Source organism: Anomaloglossus baeobatrachus, chromosome 3 (genome assembly GCF_048569485.1).
Source record: "Anomaloglossus baeobatrachus isolate aAnoBae1 chromosome 3, aAnoBae1.hap1, whole genome shotgun sequence".
NCBI classification, from domain to species: domain Eukaryota; kingdom Metazoa; phylum Chordata; class Amphibia; order Anura; family Aromobatidae; genus Anomaloglossus; species Anomaloglossus baeobatrachus.
In genome coordinates, this window is record NC_134355.1 from 637,805,513 (window position 1) to 637,828,291 (window position 22,779).

The window sequence follows — 22,779 nt, forward strand, 5'->3', positions numbered from 1 at the left end:
GTGGTACAGGAGTACGAGCGGGTCTTCAGCAAACACCCCCTAGATTTTGGGCAGGTGAAAGGGGTTAAACATCAAATCCCCACGGGTGATCATCATCCCATTAAAGAGAGATACCGCCCTGTACCCCCCGCACAGTATCAGTGTGCCAAGGAAATGTTACGGGAAATGAAGGAGGCTGGGGTTATCAGAGATAGTTGTAGCCCCTGGGCAGCTCCACTAGTGCTCGTAAAGAAAAAAGATGGTACAATGAGAATGTGTGTAGATTACAGGCAAATTAACCGCATTACACATAAAGATGCTTATCCACTGCCCAGAATAGAGGAGTCACTAACAGCCTTAAAGTCAGCTAACTATTTCTCCACCTTGGATCTCACCAGTGGGTATTGGCAGGTTCCCGTGGCAGAGGCGGACAAAGAGAAGACTGCATTCACGACACCAATGGGTCTCTGTGAGTTCAACTGTATGCCATTCGGGCTCTGCAACGCCCCAGGGACATTCCAAAGGTTGATGGAGTGCTGCTTGGGCCATCACAACTTTGAAACCGTGCTGTTGTACCTGGATGACGTAATAGTCTACTCCAAGACTTATGAGGACCACCTGAAGCACTTAGCAGAAGTGTTTGAATCCTTGTCGAAATATGGCCTGAAGATCAAGCCGTCCAAATGTCACCTCTTGAAGCCAAAGGTACAGTACCTGGGTCATGTGGTCAGCGCAGAAGGTGTGGCACCTGATCCGGAGAAAGTCACTGTAATCAAGGACTGGCCAAGACCCACCACAGTGAAGGAGGTGCGGCAGTTCCTTGGACTGGTGGGCTACTACCGAAGGTTCATTGATGGTTTCACCAAGATAGCAGCGCCCCTTCAAGATCTCCTGGTGGGCCAGCCAAAGCAGGCTAAGAAGCAGAGCCCTCCATTTGAATGGAGCAGCCAACTGGAAACATCCTTTGTCCGGCTGAAAGGGGCTCTCACGGGAGAAGAAATTCTGGCCTACCCTGACTACAGCCAACCGTTTGTACTGTATACAGACGCCAGCAACGTGGGACTGGGAGCAGTTCTGTCCCAGGTACAGGGAGGCAGAGAGAGGGTGATAGCGTACGCCAGTAGGAAGCTTCGGCCCACAGAAAGGAATCCAGAAAACTACAGTTCCTTCAAGCTGGAGTTCCTCGCTATTGTTTGGGCAGTGACTGAACGCTTCAAGCACTATCTGGCATCGGCCAAGTTCACCATCTTCACGGACAACAATCCGTTGACACACCTGGCAACAGCCAAGTTAGGTGCGATGGAACAGCGATGGATGGCCCGGCTGTCTAACTTTGACTTTACCATCAAGTATCGGGCTGGCAAGAAGAATAACAATGCTGATGCGCTGTCCAGAATGCCTCACTTGCCCGAGTCTGGAGAAGACATGGATGAACTCGAAGAGATAGAGTTACCGGCTTTCCATCACCAAGGTGTGTCCCAGTGTGAGCATGCTGTAGGAGTGAAGCGCTCAAGCCAGCACGGGGTCTCGGTCAACCCCTTACTCCACCATAATTGGGAAGAAACACAGAACGGTGACCCGGCCGTGCGATTGGTCAAAGAGAAGCTAGCGCAAGCTGAGACCCATCTTGGCCCAGACGCTCCAGAGGAAGCCCAGCAGCTGTGGAAGGAGAGGGGACGACTGTTCACCTACCAAGGCAAGCTCTGCAAGAGATATGTCAACTATCGAACAAATGAACTTGTCTGGCAGATAGTGGTTCCGCAGAGAGATGCTCCAATGGTCCTAGCAGCGTATCATGATAACGCAGGACACTTCGGGTGGAAGAAGTTGGAAGCCCTACTCCGTGATCGGTTCTATTGGGTGCACATGAGAAAGATGATCGAGAAGTGGTGCCGAGACTGTGGCCCGTGTAACCTGAGGCGGAAAGACGATGCCAGCCAAAGGTCTCCCCTACAGCCAATTGTCACAAAGCAGCCCCTGGAGTTGGTGGCCCTGGACCACGTGAAGTTAACACCAAGCCGGTCAGGCTATGTGTACGCCCTCACCATTGTGGACCATTACTCTCGTTTCCTGGTAGTAGTGCCTGTGAAGGACCAGACAGCCAGGACAGCAGCTAGAGCATTCCAGGCATCCTTTTGTCGACCTCACGGCTATCCGGAAAGGGTACTGACTGATCAGGGTCCTGCATTCGAGGCTGAAGTGTTCCAAGAGTTCTGTAACATGTACGGTTGTAAGAAAATCTGAACCACACCGTACCACCCCCAAACCAATGGACTGTGCGAGAAAATGAACCATGTGGTTATTGATATGCTGAAGACCCTACCGCTGGAGGAAAGGAACCAATGGCCAGAAAAGTTGCCAGATCTGGTAGACCTGTACAACCACATCCCAGTGAATTCGACCAACTGCAGCCCCGCTTACCTGATGCGAGCCAGACCAGGCAAGTTGCCTGTAGACTTTGAGATGGGGACTGTGTCGCCTGAGGCGGTTCAAGAAATAGAGGATTGGGATACAGAACGGCAGCAGCGGTACCGTAAGGTCCAGGAGTGCGTAGAGAGGAGCCTGTCTCAAGCAAGAACGAGGCAAGAACAGCATTACAATCAAACAGCCCCAGCAACTCCCTTAGCACCTGGAGAACAAGTCCTCAAGAAGAAGCGGAAGACGCATAAATTGGATGATCAGTGGGAAAACAAGCCCTACACCATTATCCCCTCCAACTTTGACAATAGTAAGGTATGCCTCATAAGCAAAGATGAAGGCAAGACCTATCAAGCAATTTCCCGAGACCGCCTGAAAGCGTGCCCTGAACGGTGCAGAATCCAAAGAGAAATGGAAGGAGTACAAGGAAGTCCCCAAAGTCAAGAGAAAGGAGGGGAGATGATTCAAACCATCCTTGGAAAGTTCCCCAAAACTTGGACCCGAATAAACAATGCCATAGTGGTACCAGTTTTGACGTTTCCGCAGTTGGTCGAGCCAGAAACAGAAAAGGTTCCGGATCCACCTAAAGAATCGTCCGCTCCGGCACGAGATGACACGCCAGCAGTGGAACAGGAGGATCAACCCCCTGTCAGTGGTGAACCTGTCATACCCTTGGCGAATCCTAGATCACAAAGGCAACCATCACGCTTACCTATGGGGGTTAGGCCCACCTGTAGTGCTGAGATAGAAGACGCACCACGTAGTCAGGGGCAAACACCAGAGCTACGTAGGTCCCAGCGCAGCACTCGGGGACAACCCCCTCTAAGGTATAGGGAGTCAACTGTATAAGGGAAAGAGTACTTATTAGGATGTAAATAGTTATGCAAAATGTCTGCCATGTTGTGTACAAAATGTTTTCTTTTTCTTTGATTGCGAAAATGGACAATTGGGCCACTGGACTATGGGTGGCCAACACCTAAATTGTTCATAGTTCGCACCAGTGTGCTCAACACCCCTGAAGAAAAACCCGTCCGGCGTGCATAGAGTGGGGTCATCAATGCTCTGACGCACGCCCAGAGCCTACGTTGGGGGTTTGAACGCGGCGGGTCCCCCATGGAGCAGTGTAATGGACACCCGGCAGGGAGCCACACTGGACTCTTATAGTAATGTTTAAGGTTGTAACGTTAAAGTAATTGCGCCTCCCATAATGGGATGAAATGTTCTAACATGTCATGTTTGTCTCTACAGTCCGGGAGTACTGAATTTAACTAAGGGGGAGTGTGGCGCCCCAGGACCTGGTCGCCACAACAGCATTGCCCTCCCAAAAGGGTTAATGCTGAGCCTGGAGGTAATTGGGAGATCTATTGGCCAGTAAGTTAACACTCAACACAGTTCTCCCTCCGGCCAGCAGGGGGAGCTCTGAACCTGGAACTTCAGGGAGCATTCCTTAAGTCTGGCTGGAAGGAGGAAGTGTTAGTTAGTCTGGAGACAGGAGTGAAAGAGTGCAGACGCAGAGTAGTGCTGCCTTGTAAACTGGGGCCTAGAGCTGGGATAGCTTGGCCCAGTGAAGCAAGGGGAGCAGAGAGGCACAGCAGAGACTCGGACATCGGAGTCTGTAGTTGCCAGGGCATAAAATCCATCCCTGGTAGCTGAATCCGGAGGGCAGGAGAGCTGTAAGCCCCCTGCCCCAGAAGCAATCTGAAGGTACAACTGCATCCCAAGGGCCTGGTGTGGGCTCCAGCAGAGAAGCACCAGAGAGGGCCTGCGCAGTCTACCACACAGAAAAGGGGACGAACAACAAGTCCCAGCAGCAAGAGGGCAATTGCGAACCCAAAGTGCAGTGTCCTAAAACAGCAGAGAAAGATTAAGGAGTAGGCCTCATACTCAACTGACCAAAGATCACCCCAGGCACTTCCAGGCCGGCCGGATCATCTATACCACCTGTGACGGTCTCCCTGGACTAAGTTTCTGCCGAGTAAAAGAGGAGAAGGTAAAGAGACTACTGTTTGTGCCTGTTTCTTTCATTGCTTGTCGGCCCTGCACCGTGTTAGTCACGCAGCACCATAGACTTCCACAAGCACCAACTGTGCCCCGGGCATTGCTCCACCTGTGGGGAGCAGTACCAACATTGCTGCCATAACATCATCCCGGTGGCCTCACACAGCAGCGGCGGCTTAATAGCCGCATACCACAGGTGGCGTCACGAACACAAACATTAAAGTCATCAGCCACATATTCAACTGACACCCACCAGGGCCACGGAGCCGGGCCCAGCCACCACTGACTACCACCGGACTAGTCCGGCCCGGCACCGGGTGTCCCACAGCCCTAGCCCTAGGGTGGGCGAGTCAGTATGGCTTGGCAGCCCGCCTGATAAAGTTTGATGATATTCTAATTTATTGATATGCACTTGTATATGTATATATTCACTGGTCAAAAATTTAAGGGAATACTTAAACAATGCAATGTAACTCCAAGCCAATCATACTTCTGTGAAATCAACCTATCCAGTTATGAAACACTGATTTTGAATCCATTTCTTCTGCAGGTGGTGACCACAGACCATTTTTCTGTTCTCATTTTTTGGCTGTTGTTTTGGTCACTTTTCACTTTTGTCATTGCTCTCACCCCTAGCGGTAGCCGGAGGTGTTGTCTATAACCCACAGAAGTTGCTCAGGTACTGCAGCTCATCCAGGATGGCACATCAATGCAAGCTGTGGCAAGAAGGTTAGCTGTGTCTGTCAGCACATGAGGCAGATACCAGGAGACCAGCCAGTACACCAGGAGATATGGAGGGGCCGTAGGAGGGCAACAACTCAGCAGCAGAACTGCAACCTGTGTGCAAGGAGGAACAGGAGGAGCAGTGCCAGAGATCTGCAAAATGAACACCAGCCGCCCACTAATATCCATGTCTCTGCTAAAACTGTCATAAACTGACTCAATGAGGTTGGTATGAGAACCAGAAGTCCACAAGTGGGAGTTGGTTTACAGTTGGCTTAGAGCCCAACACTATGCAGAGCGATTGGCATTTGCCAGAGAACACCAAGAATAGCGCCCTGTGCTCTTTACAGATTAGAACAGGTTCACACTGAGCACATGTGACAGACATGACAGAGTCTAGAGACGCCATGTAGAACATTCTGCAACATCCTCCAGCATGACCGGTTTGGTAGTGGGTCACAAATGGTGTGGAGGGATACCTTCATGTGCTAGCCAGAGGTACCGTGACTGCCATTAGGTACCAGGATGAGATCCTCAGACCCATTGTGACACAATATGCAGGTGCAGTGGGCCCTGGGTTCCTTCTGATGCTTGACAATGCTGGGCCTCATGTGGCACAAGTGTGTGCACAGTGCCTGCATGATGAAGGCATTGATGCTATAGACTGGCCCACCCATTCCCCAGACCTGAATCCAAATCAAGCACATTTTGGAAATCATGTCTCGTTCCATCCACCAATGCCACATTGCACCACAGACTGTCCAGGAGTTGACTGATGCTTAAATCCAGTACTGAGAGGAGAGCTCTCAGGAGCACATTCACCGCCTCATCAGTAGAATGCCCAGGGATTGTAAGGATCACTTAATACTTATAATCATTATTATTATTCCCGAAAATAAATAGTTTCACAATTGTTATGTCATCAACACTTAGTCAAATAATATAAACAAGCTAGAAATCACACAACACAAGCCACACCTTTATAAACGTATTCAAAGTATTACACTTAACTATTGGAGTGATTGTACTATTAAGGTCACACATTGAGACACTTCAGTTGCACCACATAAGGTTATAACTGACTCACTGTGCGCGGGACCTCTGCGAGACACGGATGCCTATTGCGATAGTATGGACACCGGGAGCACATATGTGCGGTAGGTCACTATGGCAACCCTAGCCGCAGTGGTTGAACTGCATCATGCGTTCCACTGACCGGAACCCAGAAAGGGGCAGTAGTTCCGGCTTTGCGGCAGTTCTCGCGCCAACAATGTAAGTGATTCAAACACCGGACACATACACAGGTGACCACCATTACACCATCGCCACACTATAAAAGGAACCATATACACATTCCATCCTACACACATTCCCTGAAAAAGACAGGTGAATCACGCATTGGGACGAGGGTATCCAGGCATTACCCTACAGCAGCCTCAGGTCAGCGAGGATTGTTTATTTATTCATGTTAAACCAGAATGGGGATAATTTACTGAGCATATTGATGTTCTAAGCACCCAGTCATGCTTGTCTATTGGTAATTATTAGGGATTATCGAATACTTCGATTATCCGGCTTTGCAAATATTTTCAGAATACCTCGCCGCTATTCGACTATTCGATGCGCAATGTAAGTCTATGGGAAGCCCGCATAGTTCCGAATAGTTGTTATTCGGGTCTCCCATAGACTTACATTGCACATCGAATATTCGTGAATAGTTGAATAGCGGCGAGGTATTCGGAAAATATTTGTGAAGCCGGATAATCGAAGTATTCGATCATCCCTAGTAATTATACAAAGATAGACTCTGGACATCAGCTTATTATAGCTAGTACAGGTTTCCATATATATGTATGTACATTCAGTATGACACAGCTCTTTATGTGCAATCATTTTATATAAAGGTGCCTCATTGGTTTGAGTAATTGCTGCTATTTACTACCTCTCTCTAAATCACAATTACTAAATAATTGCTGCTATATACTATCTTGCTGTAAATTTTTATTATAATTACTGTATGTGATGGATTGTCTCAGTGTAGTATATATACAGTGCCTACAAGTAGTATTCAACCCCCTGCAGATTTAGCAGGTTTACACATTCGGAATTAGCTTGGCATTGTGATATTTGGACTGTAGATCAGCCTGGAAGTGTGAAATGCACTGCAGCAAAAAAGAATGTTATTTCTTTTTTTTTTTTTTTTTTAAATTGTGAAAAGTTTATTCAGAGGGTCATTTATTATTCAACCCCTCAAACCACAAGAATTCTGTTTGGTTCCCCTAAAGTATTAAGAAGTATTTCAGGCACAAAGAACAATGAGCTTCACATGTTTGGATTAATTATCTCTTTTTCCAGCCTTTTCTGACTAATTAAGACCCTCCCCAAACTTGTGAACAGCACTCATACTTGGTCAACATGGGAAAGACAAAGGAGCATTTCAAGGCCATCAGAGACAAGATCGTGGAGGGTCACAAGGCTGGCAAGGGGTACAAAACCCTTTCCAAGGAGTTGGGCCTACCTGTCTCCACTGTTGGGAGCATCATCCGGAAGTGGAAGGCTTATGGAACTACTGTTAGCCTTCCACGGCCTGGACAGCCTTTGAATGTTTCCACCCGTGCCGAGGCCAGGCTTGTCCGAAGAGTCAAGGCTAACCCAAGGACAACAAGGAAGGAGCTCCGGGAAGATCTCATGGCAGTGGGGACATTGGTTTCAGTCAATACCATAAGTAACGTACTCCACCGCAATGGTCTCCGTTCCAGACGAGCCCGTAAGGTACCTTTACTTTCAAAGCGTCATGTCAAGGCTCGTCTACAGTTTGCTCATGATCACTTGGAGGACTCTGAGACAGACTGGTTCAAGGTTCTCTGGTCTGATGAGACCAAGATCGAGATCTTTGGTGCCAACCACACACGTGACGTTTGGAGACTGGATGGCACTGCATACGACCCCAAGAATACCATCTCTACAGTCAAGCATGGTGGTGGCAGCATCATGCTGCGGGGCTGTTTCTCAGCCAAGGGGCCTGGCCATCTGGTCTGCATCCATGGGAAGATGGATAGCACGGCCTACCTAGAGATTTTGGCCAAGAACCTCCGCTCCTCCATCAAGGATCTTAAGATGGGTCGTCATTTCATCTTCCAACAAGACAACGACCCAAAGCATACAGCCAAGAAAACCAAGGCCTGGTTCAAGAGGGAAAAAATCAAGGTGTTGCAGTGGCCTAGTCAGTCTCCTGACCTTAACCCAATTGAAAACTTGTGGAAGGAGCTCAAGATTAAAGTCCACATGAGACACCCAAAGAACCTAGATAACTTGGAGAAGATCTGCATGGAGGAGTGGGCCAAGATAACTCCAGAGACTTGTGCCGGCCTGATCAGGTCTTATAAAAGACGATTATTAGCTGTAATTGCAAACAAGGGTTATTCCACAAAATATTAAACAAAGGGGTTGAATAATAATTGACCCACACTTTTATGTTGAAAATGTATTAAAATTTAACTGAGCAATATAACTTGTTGGTTTGTAAGATTTATGCATCTGTTAATAAATCCTGCTCTTGTTTGAAGTTTGCAGGCTCTAACTTATTTGCAGCTTATCAAACCTGCTAAATCTGCAGGGGGTTGAAGACTACTTGTAGGCACTGTGCATATATATATACATATACTATAGGGCCTATCTATACAGTATATATAAAAAGTTAGTACACCCCTCACATTTTTGAAATTTTTCATGAAACGACACTGAATATATGACCCATTTTAATACAATATATAGTAATCAGTGTACAGCTTGTGTAATAGTGTAAATTTGCTGTACCCTCTAAATAACTCAACATAGCCATTAATGCATATGTGGCGCCCTGGACTAGCCAGGTCGTCACAGGTACTGCAACAGACACCCCCACCCCGAGACAGGCACATCAGCCAGACACAAAATTCTTGTTGCCTCCCTCCAGGGGCTGATGTCCACAAAAGGTGGGGTGGAGCCAGGTGGTTGGCCCCACCCACTGAGCAGTTCACAGTCCTGGAGGCGGGAAAAGGAAGTCAGATCAGTTAGGGAAGTGCAAGTGAAAGGAGTGAAGTAGCAGTAGAGGAGCAAACTGACGGTGTCCGGGTGTGTGGCCCGGGCACTAAGAGCAAGGTTGGCAGACAGTGGTGGCCATCTGCAGGAGAGGCAGATCAACGCGGAACCGTAGGACCGGGGTCGGGCGGTGGCCCGCCGGTACCGAAGCAGGGAGCGAAGTGAAGCCAGCACACACCGGCAGGGCCTGCGGACCCCGACCAGGCTTGGAGTCGCCGTAAAGAGGTCAAATCCGTTAGTGACCGGAACCCCAGCCACCACCAACCGTCCGGGAGAAACCACAGCAGCCGGCTGCGGGACCCGTCCATCCAGTCGTTTGGTTTACCAGAGACTTTGCGTACATTTGTGGCTGAGTGAGTACAATCGTGCCATCCGGCACCGCACTGCGCAGTCCAGGCGACCCTGCACCTTGCCAGCCCTGCCTTCCAGTCACCTCACCGGGCCCCTGGACCACCAACCCCTACCCACGAAGGGGAAAAACAACATCCCAGCTGCTCCCTACCATCGCTCCCGGGATCCCCGTCACTAGCAGCGGTGGTGCCCAACCTCACCACAACCCGTGGGTGGCGTCACGGACTAAAATCCCCCCAAACAAACCATCCCATTCACTCACGGGCGAGAAGCACCGCTCGATTCACCGGATCCGGCCCACCGCTCAAGCCACCGAGCAGCCATCGAAGCAGTGCCAGACCCGAGCGTTAGCGAGCGCAGCGCAGTGGCGTCCTCCCCGCCCGCAACAACTTGGCATCACGAACAGGATCTTACCATTCTGCCGGCTGGTAGAAGTGCGCCTTGTGCCCCGTCGGCGGTGTCCGGTCGAAAAATGTCAAAATCCGCCATCTTGGGCGCGAGGCTTTTCCCGCTCGAGCGTCTTCTCGAGCAGTGGAGGTGCGAAAGCCGAAGCCCCGCCCCTGAAGAGGAGGTGCCGAGAAAAGACTATGGGGGGACGGATGGCGTCCGGCCGCATGTAAACCGAGGCCATAAAAGCAGGGACGCAAGGACTCCGCCACCATTTGGATCCTGGAAGATACCGCTGCCAGCATGCACCGTCTGTCCGGTAGCCCCGCAGTCCCCGAGCCTGCGCCCGGCACCACAGCGTGGGTAGAAATCCGGACCATCCGTCTGAGCAGCCATCTGCAGGTGAAAGTGCAGCTCCTCTTGGAGGAGTGGGAGGCCGACATGGCGGATGTGGTGGTGGCCATACGGAAACGCAAGGCGGAGGAAGACTTGGAGGAGCGGGTAAGCGACCCACGCCCCTGTGTCCCTACAGGATCAGTCACTGTGGCTGAGGGACCCGGTCTGCGCCCGTTCACCCTGCTGCCTCCCCCGCTACCCGTGTTGGTTGCTGCCGCCCCGCCACTAGGCCCGCTACCCCTACAACCGGTAGCGGAACCCTACCTGTCCGCCCAAGCGGACCAGCCTGCAGAAGAGGTCTGCAGACGACCCGCACCGCTTCCTTGGAAGCTCCCGAGGGCAGCGTTAGTCTGCGAAGACACACCGGTGGCATCGGAAGTGACCACACCCAGTACCGTTCCGGCTACGGTGATCCGTCCCATCCAGGAGGAGGCTCAGCAGTTGAGGACCCATGTACCCATACCCCACGCCTCGGCTGAGGCTGCGCCGGGTCGTCGCTGTGAGGCAGCACCCCAGGCCATGACACCGCGGGACCTTCCACAGAGGACGCCAGTAGTGGGCTGTGTGAAGGAGACCCTGCGGGGCCCGACCCACGCGCAGGGGCAGGCAGACGCCCCTTACTGGGACAGGGAGCCGAGCCAGCTGGGCCGGGAAATCGCAGAGAGGGAGAAGCGGAAGTCCGAGATGATAGCCCGCACGATCCAGGAGAAGGAAAACCTCCGCAGAGCCACCTTTCGGGTACGGGGCTCGGTATACGAGGGTCAGGTGCGAAGATTTGACCCCCGCCGGGGGTATGGATTTATTTTCGACCCAGGCCTGGAGGCTGAGGTGTTTGTGGCCCGCCGGGATGTCAATGCCCATCTACCAGAGGGCCACCCGGGCCGTAACTTGCTCCCTGGCTGTTACGGTTGCTGTGGCTCTGGAGACTATGTCCGGATTTCTTGCTACTGCACATGTGCAAGCGCTGGAGACTAAGTCCTATCTTGGAGCCATTGCACATGTGCGGGTGACATCATCGCTGACACGAGGTCACATGTCTCTGACACCTTCTAAGCTGATTGGCCACTGGTCATGTGCTTGTGACACGTGGTCACATGTCTCTGACACCTTCTATGCCGATTGGTCGCTAGTCATGTGCTTGTGACGCTTTGCTCGGTGATAGGCCAGCGTGACGTCATTGCTGTCATTCTGGCAGCGGATTGGCTCTGGTGTCCTCCATCTTGGATGAGGCACAGAGTCTATATAAGACCCTGACGCATGCCGCCCGGCGCTCAGTCCTCTTGGTTCATGCATGAGGGTAGACGCCCAGTGCACGTCCCTCTAGGCATCTCTCTGTCTATGTTAGGTGAGCGCTACCGGCAGGGTAGCGTTCTTATACCTTACGGCTTCGGCTGCAGTCCGTATCCTTACCTCTTAGTGGAGCAGACATAGGCAGGTGCCTGAGGCACATGGTCCGGCTGGGCCTTGTGATTCTACTCGTAGGTGGACGTTGCCGCTAGGGTAACGTTCCTTATACTGCGTCTGGCAGTTGTTCGTATCCTCGCACACTAGGGGAGCGAACAGAGGTGAGAGCTTTGTGCAGCTTATCCTGCTGTCCGTCTCTTTTGCACCACTAGAAGAGCGGACCTAGGCAGGTGCCATATCTAGTGGTTCGTGTCCTCGCACACTAGTGGAGCAAACGCAGGTAGGAGCTTTGTGCGGCTTACGCTGCTGTCCGTCTCTTTTGCACCACTAGAAGAGCGGACCTAGGCAGGTGCCATATCTAGTGGTTCGTGTCCTCGCACACTAGTGGAGCGAATGCAGGTAGGAGCTTTGTGCGGCTTACGCTGCTGTCCGTCTCCTGGCACCACTAGAGGAACGGACCTAGGTAGGTGCCATTTCCCACTCACTGCTTTTGTCTCTGTGATCTCTAACAGAGGTATTGCACTCTGCACTTGTGCTATTATTTTTTACAGTGGCACACTTATATACCCCTTATCCTCTGCCATAGTCTGCAGCAGAGTCTTTGCACGGTGGACCCTGACTGTCTGACATTCCTTTAGGTTTTATTATCAGACAGCCCCCCGTAACATTAGGACTGAGCCAAGGGTCTGGCAGTTATGGCAGAATATCAGCAGTTACACCGTTACATACAAGTACTTGAGTCGCGGCTCAAGAGTATAGAGGATAAACCTCAGACCATGGTGACATCTGCACATGATCCTCGACTTGCTCTGCCAAACAGATATTCTGGCGATGCCAGATCATGTCGTGGTTTCATTAGTCAGTGTCAGATACACCTAGAGGTCAACTCTTCTGGCTTCTCTACGGAGAGGTCCAGAGTAGGCTTTATCATCTCCTTACTTCAGGACAAAGCCTTAGAATGGGCGACTCCCTTATGGGAGTGCTCTGATGTGGTTACTCTGAGACATCAAGACTTTCTTGATGCCCTTAAAGCGGTATTCATGGGTCCGCAGGTTACCCATGATGCGGCCCTGAGACTCTTAGATCTATCTCAGGGTTCGTTATCCATTAGTTCTTATGCCATTGCTTTTAGAACTCTGGTGGCAGAACTAGATTGGCCAGAGAAGGTGTTGATTCCTATCTTCTGGAGAGAGTTGGCAGGCTATGTCAAGGATGCCCTTGCTACTCGTGAGGTCCCTGCTTCTCTGGAGGACTTGATCACAGTAGCAACGAGGATCGACGTACGCCATAGGGAACGTAGACTCGAGGTCTCTTCCTCACGCCCTAAGCATCGGGCTATTCCAGTTGTTGAGGGTCCACTACCATCTTCCTCAGTATCTGAAACATCTCCCACTCCTATGGAGTTAGGTCATACGTCCTCCAGACTACGCAAGTCTGGTCCTCCTATATGTTACGTATGTTGTCAGGCTGGGCACTATGCCAACAAGTGTTCTAGTCGTCAGGGAAACTCCCAGGCCTAGTAACCATTAGAGGGGGGTTACTAGAGACGTCTTCTGCACCCTCTAAGTGTAGTATCCCAGGTCCGCTCTCATTCTCTGAGAATACATGGCCTATTATGGCTTTTGTGGATTCTGGAGCTGACGGGACTTTTGTGTCCTCAGGATTTGTAAAAAGACACAATATTCCCTCTATCATGTTAGAGGCGCCTATTGCTGTCCGTGTTGTTAATAGGACTATGTTGTCTGACTCCATTACATTGAGGACAGTTCCCTTGCGCCTCTCCCTGCCTCAGGGTCACATAGAGGAGATTTCTTTTCTTGTTTTGCCTGAGGGTATAGACGACGTCCTTCTGGGTCTCCCATGGCTTCGGACTCATGCTCCTCACATTGACTGGCAGTCCGACAGCATTATTAGTTGGGGTTCGAAATGTCAGTCCCGATGTCTTACCTTACCACCTAAGGTCGTTGCAGTTGCATCAACTGATCTCTCTCCCATACCTACACCCTATTTGGATTTCGCTGACGTGTTCTCCAAACAGGGTGCTGAGGTTCTTCCACCCCATAGGCCGTATGACTGTGCCATAGACCTTATCCCAGGTTCGGTTCCACCTAAGGGCAGGGTTTACCCCCTGTCGATACCTGAGTCGGAGGCCATGTCGACCTATATAAGAGAGAGTTTAGAGAAGGGGTTCATTCGTAAGTCTGTCTCTCCCGCGGGAGCTGGGTTTTTCTTTGTTCGGAAGAAAGAGGGTGATTTGCGTCCCTGCATAGATTACAGGGGTCTCAACGCAATCACAATAAAGAACAAATACCCGTTACCTTTAATTTAGGAGCTCTTTGACAGATTGAGAGGAGCTCAAGTTTTTACGAAGTTGGATCTGCGGGGTGCGTATAACTTGGTACGAATTCGAGAGGGTGACGAATGGAAGACCGCTTTTAACACCCGAAACGGTCACTATGAATACCTCGTCATGCCTTTTGGTTTATGTTATGCACCCGCAGTATTTCAGGACTTCGTAAACGATGTGTTCAGGGATTTACTGTTATCCTCCGTCGTGGTGTATCTGGACGACATCCTGATTTTTTCTCCTGATCTGGAGACTCATCGTCAGGATGTCGTTCGTGTCCTTTCCTGTTTAAGGGAGCACTCTTTGTTTGCTAAACTCGAAAAATGTGTATTCGAGCAGTCATCCTTGCCTTTTTTGGGCTACATTATCTCACAAGAGGGTCTGGCTATGGATCATGCAAAGCTCTCTGCTGTCCTGGAATGGTCCGAACCTCATTCCTTGAAGGCGGTGCAACGCTTCTTAGGATTCATAAATTATTACAGGCAGTTCATACCCCATTTCTCTACTTTGGTGGCCCCTTTGGTGGCCTTGACTAAGAAAGGTGCTAATCCAAAAGTCTGGTCTATTGAGACATCCCAGGCTTTTGAGGCAGTAAAAAGACACTTTTCAACTGCTCCCGTTCTTCAAAGACCCGATGAGTATAAGCCCTTCCTCTTGGAGGTTGATGCCTCTTCAGTGGGTGCTGGTGCGGTCTTCTATCAAAAGAACGGTGCAGGTAGAAAAAGGCCATGTTTCTTCTTTGCTAAAACCTTTTCACCGGCAGAGAGAAACTATACCATTGGGGATAGGGAACTGCTCGCCCTGAGATTAGCCTTGGAGGAGTGGCATCACTTGCTGGAAGGAGCGAAACATCCTTTCCAGGTCTATACAGACCATAAGAATCTGACGTACTTACAAACCGCTCAGCATCTGAATCCTCGCCAAGCCCGCTGGTCCTTGTGTTTCTCCCGCTTTCACTTCTCCATCAACTATCTGTCTGGGAGTAAAAATAACAAGGTGGACGCTCTGTCTCGCTCTATGGTTTCTATCCAGGAAGAGATTGACGAACCTCGTCTTATCCTTCCCTCCAGGGTTTTTCATACGCTCTCCCCTGTGACGTTAGACCAAATCCCACCGGTCAAGACCTTTGTGCCGCCTGATCGACAGAATGATATACTGTCGTGGGCCCGCACCTCAAAGGTGGGTGGGCATTTTGGTATTAGGCGGACACGAGAGTTACTGGAGAGGTGGTATTGGTGGCCACACTTAGCCAGCCACGTCAAGAGATCTGTCGGTTCGGTTCCTGCTACTCGTGTACTCACAACCGTCCATTACGGCAGAGACCGGCTGGGCTCTTGCATCCTTTACCAGTGCCAGATAGACCATGGGAGGTGGTAGGCATGGACTTTGTGGGTGATCTTCCGTGTTCACAGGGACAGAGATTTGTGTGGGTCATTACGGACCATTTCTCCCGGATGGTTCATCTCATACCGTTATCGAGAATCCCGTCTTCCAGCGTACTAGCCAAACTATTCCTCAAGCATGTCTTTAGGCTTCACGGGATGCCAGATCGTATCATTTGTGATAGAGGCCCGCAATTTGCTTCCCGTTTCTGGTGAGATCTTTGTAGCCTTCTGCAAATTGAGTTGAATCTCTCTTCAGCATACCATCCGGAGACCAATAGTTTGGTTGAGCGTACCAATCAATCCATGATTATATACCTTCGACACTTTGTTGCTGAGAACCATGATAACTGGTCCTCCCTCCTACCCTGGGCAGAATTTGCCCTTAACAATTCGCTGGCTGAGGCCACTGGGCAGACACCATTCGTACGCAATAATGGGCAACACCCTAGGGTACCGGTACCGTTTCCCGCTGCTGCACCTTCTGCTCTTATGGCCGACTGGGAAACTAATGTGAGAGGTTTGGGATCGGACTCAAGAGTCGATACAAGCAGCTAAGGACCGCATGAAGACGGTGTCCGATCGGTTTCGTCGCCCGGCTCCTGTCTTTTCTCCAGGGGATTTTGTGTGGCTCTCTGCAAAACACGTGAAACTTAGAGTGAGCTCTGTCAAATTTGCTCCTCGCTTCCTGGGTCCTTATGAGGTTCTTCGACAGGTAAATCCTGTAGTCTACCAATTGAAGTTACCCGTCCATCTTAGGATCCATGACAAATTCCATGTTTCACTGCTAAAGCCGGCTATTTTACCTCACGCTCGTGAAGTGCACTCTCCTGCCTCTGATTCCTCTCGCTCTAGCTATGAGGTACGAGCCATAGTTTGTTCTAAGATGGTTAGAGGGCGCAGGTTCTTCTTGATAGATTGGGAGGGCTATGGCCCGGAACATCGCTCTTGGGAGCCTGAGGAGGCTGTCCATGCTCCCGACTTAGTTGCCGATTACCTGCGTTGCCGGGAGGGGGGCCCTTGAGGGGGAGGTACTGTTACGGTTGCTGTGGCTCTGGAGACTATGTCCGGATTTCTTGCTACTGCACATGTGCAAGCGCTGGAGACTGAGTCCTATCTTGGAGCCCCATGCACATGTGCGGGTGACATCATCGCTGACACGAGGTCACATGTCTCTGACACCTTCTAAGCTGATTGGCCACTGGTCATGTGCTTGTGACACTTTGCTCGGTGATAGGCCAGCGTGACGTCATTGCTGTCATTCTGGCAGCGGATTGGCTCTGGTGTCCTCCATCTTGGATGAGGCACAGAGTCTATATAAGACCCTGACGCACGCCGCCCGGCGTTCAGTCCTTTGATTCATGCATGAGGGTAGACGCCCTGTGCACGTCCCTCTAGGCATCTCTCTGTCTATGTTAAGTGAGCGCTACCGGCAGGGTAGCGTTCTTATACCTTACAGCTTCGGCTGCAGTCCGTATCCTTACCTCTTAGTGGAGCGGACATAGGCAGGTGCCTTAGGCACATGGTCCGGCTGGGCCTTGTGATTCTACTGGTAGGTGGACGTTGCCGCTAGGGTAACGTTCCTTATACTGCGTCTGGCAGTTGTTCGTATCCTCGCACACTAGGGGAATGAACAGAGGTCAGACCTTTGTGCGGCTTATGCTGCTGTCCGTCTCTTTTGCACCACTAGTGGAGCGGACCTAGGCAGGTACCATATCTAGTGGTTTGTGTCATCGCACACTAGTGGAGCGAACGCAGGTAGGAGCTTTGTGCGGCTTATGTTGCTGTCCGTCTCTTTTGCACCACTAGTGGAGCGGACCTAGGCAGGTACCATATCTAATGGTTTGTGTCCTCGCACACTAGTGGAGCGAACGCAGGTAGGAGCTTTGTGCGGCTTATGTTGCTGTCCGTCTCCTGGCACCACTAGAGGAACGGACCTAGGTAGGTGCCATTTCCCACTCACTGCTTTTGTCTCTGTGATCTTTAACAGAGGTATTGCATTCTGCACTTGTGCTATTATTTTTTACAGTGGCACACTTATATACCCCTTATCCTCTGCCATAGTCTGCAGCAGAGTCTTTGCACGGTGGACCCTGACTGTCTGACATTCCTTTAGGTTTTATTATCAGACAGCCCACCGTAACACAGGCGATCTGGTGACATACTGTCACGCTCCCCGGCTCCCCTGCTAGGCTCCCCGGCTCCCCTGCCATGCTCCCCGGCCCCTCTGCCTTGCTTACCGGCTCCCCTGCCACGCTTCCCCGCTCTCAGGTCGCGCTCCGCCGCTCCCGTGCCAGGCTTCCCAGTCCCCCGCTCCACAGCCTTCCTGCTCCATCACCTGCGGTCCCCAGGCAGCCCGGTCCCCGCTCCCGGCGCCCGTCGGCAACTCTGCCTCAGCCCGGCTCTCCTGCTTCCTACTCACCGCTCCCTCCTCTGGCTTCTGGCACCCAGGCCTCGCGCATGCGCATTAGGGCGCGCGCGCGGTCTTTGACCCTCTCTTAAAGGGCCAGCACCTAGAAACAGGAAATTGCATAGACAGGTACAGGGTATATTAAGATTCACTTTCCTGGTGGGCGGGGCCTGTTCTACGTGTTTAGCAAGCTAGTGTTCAGGTCCCCTATTGCTTTGCCTTGTGCTTTGCCTGTATTAACCCTGTCCTGTCTCGTAGAGCCTGTCCTGCCACGCCAGCCGCTCCGAACCACGCTCTTTCCCGTACCCTGACGGTGACTTCGGCGGATGTGCCATCACCTCTGCAGCTCCGCCAGTCTCCAGTCCCTGGCTCCATTTGGTGACCCGTCCCATCGCTCAGCAGGTTCCGGATCCCGCCTGACCTTACCACCTGGCCTCGGACTCTGAGCCTCGTCACCCGGACTACCGTCCAGAACTCCATCCACCTTTCCTGCTCCCCTACGGACTGTCTGACTACCACCAGTGCTTTGGCTACCGTGCACCCAGACCCTCTGGCGGGGTGACCTGCCTGGCTGCCTCCTCAAGGGAAACCGGTGTACGGCCCAGAGGTTCCACCACCCGGACGTAACAGCTAGAACAGGCCATGGATCCCGCCGAAGCACTAGCGGCCTTGCAGCAGGAACTCACACGCCAGCGCAAGACCCAGACCCGCATGCTGAACTTCATGACTTCTGTGGATACCCGTCTGAACGTGCTACAAGCAACGGCCACGCCCTTGGCATCTCAGGTTCCCACTGCGCAATCCACGGCCGCAGCTCCCGTGGCAGCCTCCTCGGATGCTTCCAAGCTTCGTTTGGCCTCACCACCCCGGTACGCCGGAGATCCCAAGACCTGCAGGGGATTCATAAATCAATGCTCCCTCCACTTCAAGCTGCTGCTGCACCTTTTTGCCTCTGACCAAGCCAAGGTCGCGTTCATGATGTCCCACCTAGAGGGAGAGGCACTGGCCTGGATGAACCCCTTGTGGGAGAAGGAGGATCCGGTGACCACTGACATCCAGGAATTCCTGCAGGCTTTTCGTAACACCTTTGACGAGCCTCGACGCACCGCCGCCTCTGCTTCATCCCTCCTCCGGCTACGTCAAGGGACTCTGACAGTGGGCCAATATGCTATTCGTTTCCGCACCTTGGCCTCGGAACTCGGGTGGAACAACGAGGCCCTAACCGCCGCCTTCTGGGAAGGACTCTCGGGTCGCATTAAAGATGAGCTGGCTGGTCGTGACGTGCCTTCCACCCTGGATGCCCTGATTGCTCTAGCGACTCGCGTGGATCTTCGCTTTCAGGAACGATCCAAAGAGGTGTCCCGCGAGAGGCGTCCAATATGGCACTCCTCCCCACCACAGAAGTCCATCGCTCCTCAGTCGGCGTCACCTGGCGCGTCTACCTACGAGCCCATGCAGATTGACCGCCTGAGGCAGTCGGAGCAACGCCGAGCAGAACGACTAGCAAAGGGTCTCTGCTTCTACTGCGGTGATGGCACACACCTGCTACGCTCTTGTCCCGAGAAGCTGGGAAACTCCAAAGCCTAGGCTTGGTAGGAGAGGCCACCCTAGGTGCTGGGACTCTCTCAGACTCCGTTACCTGGACTATTCAAGTCACTACAGAAGAGACCCGGTTCACGGCAGAGGCGTATCTCGATTCCGGAGCAGCAGGCAACTTCATCCAGCAGGCCACGGTGGATAAGTACCAGGTGCCTGTCCTCCCACTAGAGAAACCGCTGGTGATCGACTCTGTAGATGGGAGACCCCTCTCTGACACCGTCTCACTGATCACCAAGCCTGTGGAAGTACGGATCGGTGCCCTGCACACCGAGAAGATCACCTTCTACGTCCTCCCGCGCATGTCTCATCAGATCCTGCTGGGACTCCCATGGTTACGGACACACGAACCGTCGGTCAGCTGGAGTACAGGTGAAATCACCCGATGGGGCTCCTCGTGCCACGAGAGATGTCTGAAAACCATCCAGCCCGTTCGACGCCCTCCGGTTCCAGAGTCTCTACCAGGACTGCCTTCTGCCTACTGGTCCTTCTCGGACGTTTTTGATAAAAAAGAGTCAGAGGTACTACCGCCTCATCGTCCCTACGACTGCGCCATCGATTTACTGCCAGGAACCACGCCTCCTAGAGTAAGAATATACCCCTTGTCCCCTGCTGAAACACGAGCTATGTCTGTCTATATTACCGAGAGCCTGGCAAAGGGGTTCATTCGGAGGTCCTCATCCCCTGCCGGAGCAGGGTTTTTCTTCGTCAAGAAGAAGGAAGGTGATCTGCGCCCTTGTATTGACTACCGGGGTTTAAACCAGATCACCGTAAAGAACAAATACCCTCTGCCGCTTATCCCCGAACTATTTGATCGGCTCCGAGGAGCCCGTGTATTCACCAAGTTGGACCTCCGTGGGGCCTATAACCTGGTTCGCATTCGCTCTGGAGACGAATGGAAAACCGCATTCAACACTCGGGATGGGCACTACGAGTATTGTGTCATGCCCTTTGGTCTGTGTAATGCTCCGGCAGTCTTCCAAGAACTGGTGAACGACGTGTTCAGAGATCTCCTCTATGTTGTGTCGTGGTATATCTGGATGACATCCTGGTCTTCTCTCCGGATCTACAGACCCACAGAGAAAACGTGCAGCTAGTTCTCCAGAGGCTTAGAGAAAACCGTCTGTACGCCAAGTACGAGAAATGCATCTTTGAGAAGTCGTCTCTTCCCTTCCTGGGTTATGTAATCTCGGACACTGGCCTGCAGATGGATCCTGAGAAAGTGTCTGCCATCATCAACTGGCCTCCTCCTTCCGGACTGAAGGCTATCCAACGCTTTCTCGGCTTTGCGAACTATTATCGACAATTCATCCCGCATTTCTCTGCCTTGACTGCGCCTCTCTCTGCCTTGACTAAGAAAGGAGCTAATCCTAAGGACTGGCCCCCGGCGGCCGATGCCGCGTTCTGCTCCTTGAAACAGGCGTTTGCTTCTTCCCCGGTTCTCCATCGTCCTGAATTGAACCGACAGTTCACCTTGGAGGTGGATGCCTCTTCCTCAGGAGCCGGGGCAGTGTTGATGCAGAACTCCCCCTCCGGCAAGATGGTCACTTGTGGATTCTTCTCCAAGAGCTTCTCGGCACCCGAACGCAACTACACCATCGGGGATCGGGAGCTACTGGCCGTGAAGCTCGCCTTGGAGGAATGGCACTACCTCTTGGAGGGAGCAGTATACCCTGTAATCATATACACGGACCACAAGAATCTGGAGTACCTGCGGTCAGCCCAAAGACTGAACCCACGACAAGCCCGCTGGTCCTTGTTTTTTGCTCGATTTGATTTCCAACTACATTTTCGGCCTGCGGACAAGAACGTGCGGGCAGACGCTTTGTCCAGGTCCTTCGTGCCCGTGGAGTTGGAGGAGGAGACGTTCCAGCCCATCATCAACCCCAGCAAAATCATTCCGGTGAATCCTGTCGCTTTAACTCAGATACCCCCTGGGAAAACCTATGTCTCAGATACTGACAGACAGAGAGTCCTGCACTGGGGCCATGCCTCGAAGATCGCCGGCCATGCTGGTCAGAGGAAGACTTGGAGTACGATTGTCCGTCACTACTGGTGGCCGTCCCTCTGTAAAGACGTCACAACCTTCGTCTCAGCCTGTCCGTCCTGTGCCCGGAACAAGACACCCAAGCACCTACCATATGGACGTCTCCTGCCTCTGCCCATTCCTTCTGTTCCGTGGCAACATATCGCAATGGACTTCATTACGGACTTACCCTTATCCTCCGGACACACAGTCATATGGGTTGTGGTGGACCGTTTCTCAAAAATGGCTCACTTCATTCCCATGGCCGGGCTGCCCTCTGCCCAGGAGCTAGCTGACTCCTTCATCCAACATATATTCCGATTGCATGGCTTTCCCGCACACATTGTGTCTGACAGAGGAACTCAGTTCACCTCGCGCTTCTGGAGGGCCCTCTGCAAACATCTGGGAGTATCTCTGGACTTTTCTTCGGCCTACCATCCTCAGTCGAATGGGCAAGTGGAGCGGGTCAATCAAATCCTGACCTCCTTCCTGCGCCACTACGTTAATGCCCATCACGATGACTGGTCCACGCTTCTTCCTTGGGCTGAGTTCTCCCACAACCATCACATCAGCGAGTCCACCTCCAGCTCTCCATTCCGAGTCGTTTACGGACTTCAGCCTTCTGTTCCATTGCCAGTATCCTCGGCTTCTGATGTCCCCGCAGCAGATGCTCTGGTCCAGGACTTCTCAGCCATATGGAGCTCTGTCAAGACCTCCCTTGAGCGTGCTTCTTTGCGGATGAAGAGACATGCGGACAAAAGGCGCCTGGATCCCCCGTGTTTCTCCCCTGGTGATCTGGTCTGGCTTGCATCCAAGTATGTCCGATTGAAGTTGCCATCGTAAAAGTTGGGTCCTCGTTACATCGGGCCGTTTAAAGTCATCAGCAAGATCAATGCAGTCTCCTACAAGCTGCAGCTCCCGGCCACGATGCGGATACCCAACTCTTTCCATGTCTCCTTGCTCAAGCCTGTTGTCCTTGGTCCCTTCTCCGCTGATGCCGGTACTGCTCCTCCTCCCATCGCTGACGATGACATCTATGCAGTAAGGGATATCGTGGCCATGAAGACCGTACGAGGTCGGCAGTATTTCCTGGTGGACTGGGCGTGGTATGGTCCCGAGGATAGATCCTGGGAGCCCCGGGAAAATGTTGGCACTCCTCTGATTCGTGCCTTCCTGTCCCGGTTGTTGGGAGGGGGGCGTGGGGGAGGGGGTACTGTCACGCTCCCCGGCTCCCCTGCTAGGCTCCCCGGCTCCCCTGCCATGCTCCCCGGCCCCTCTGCCT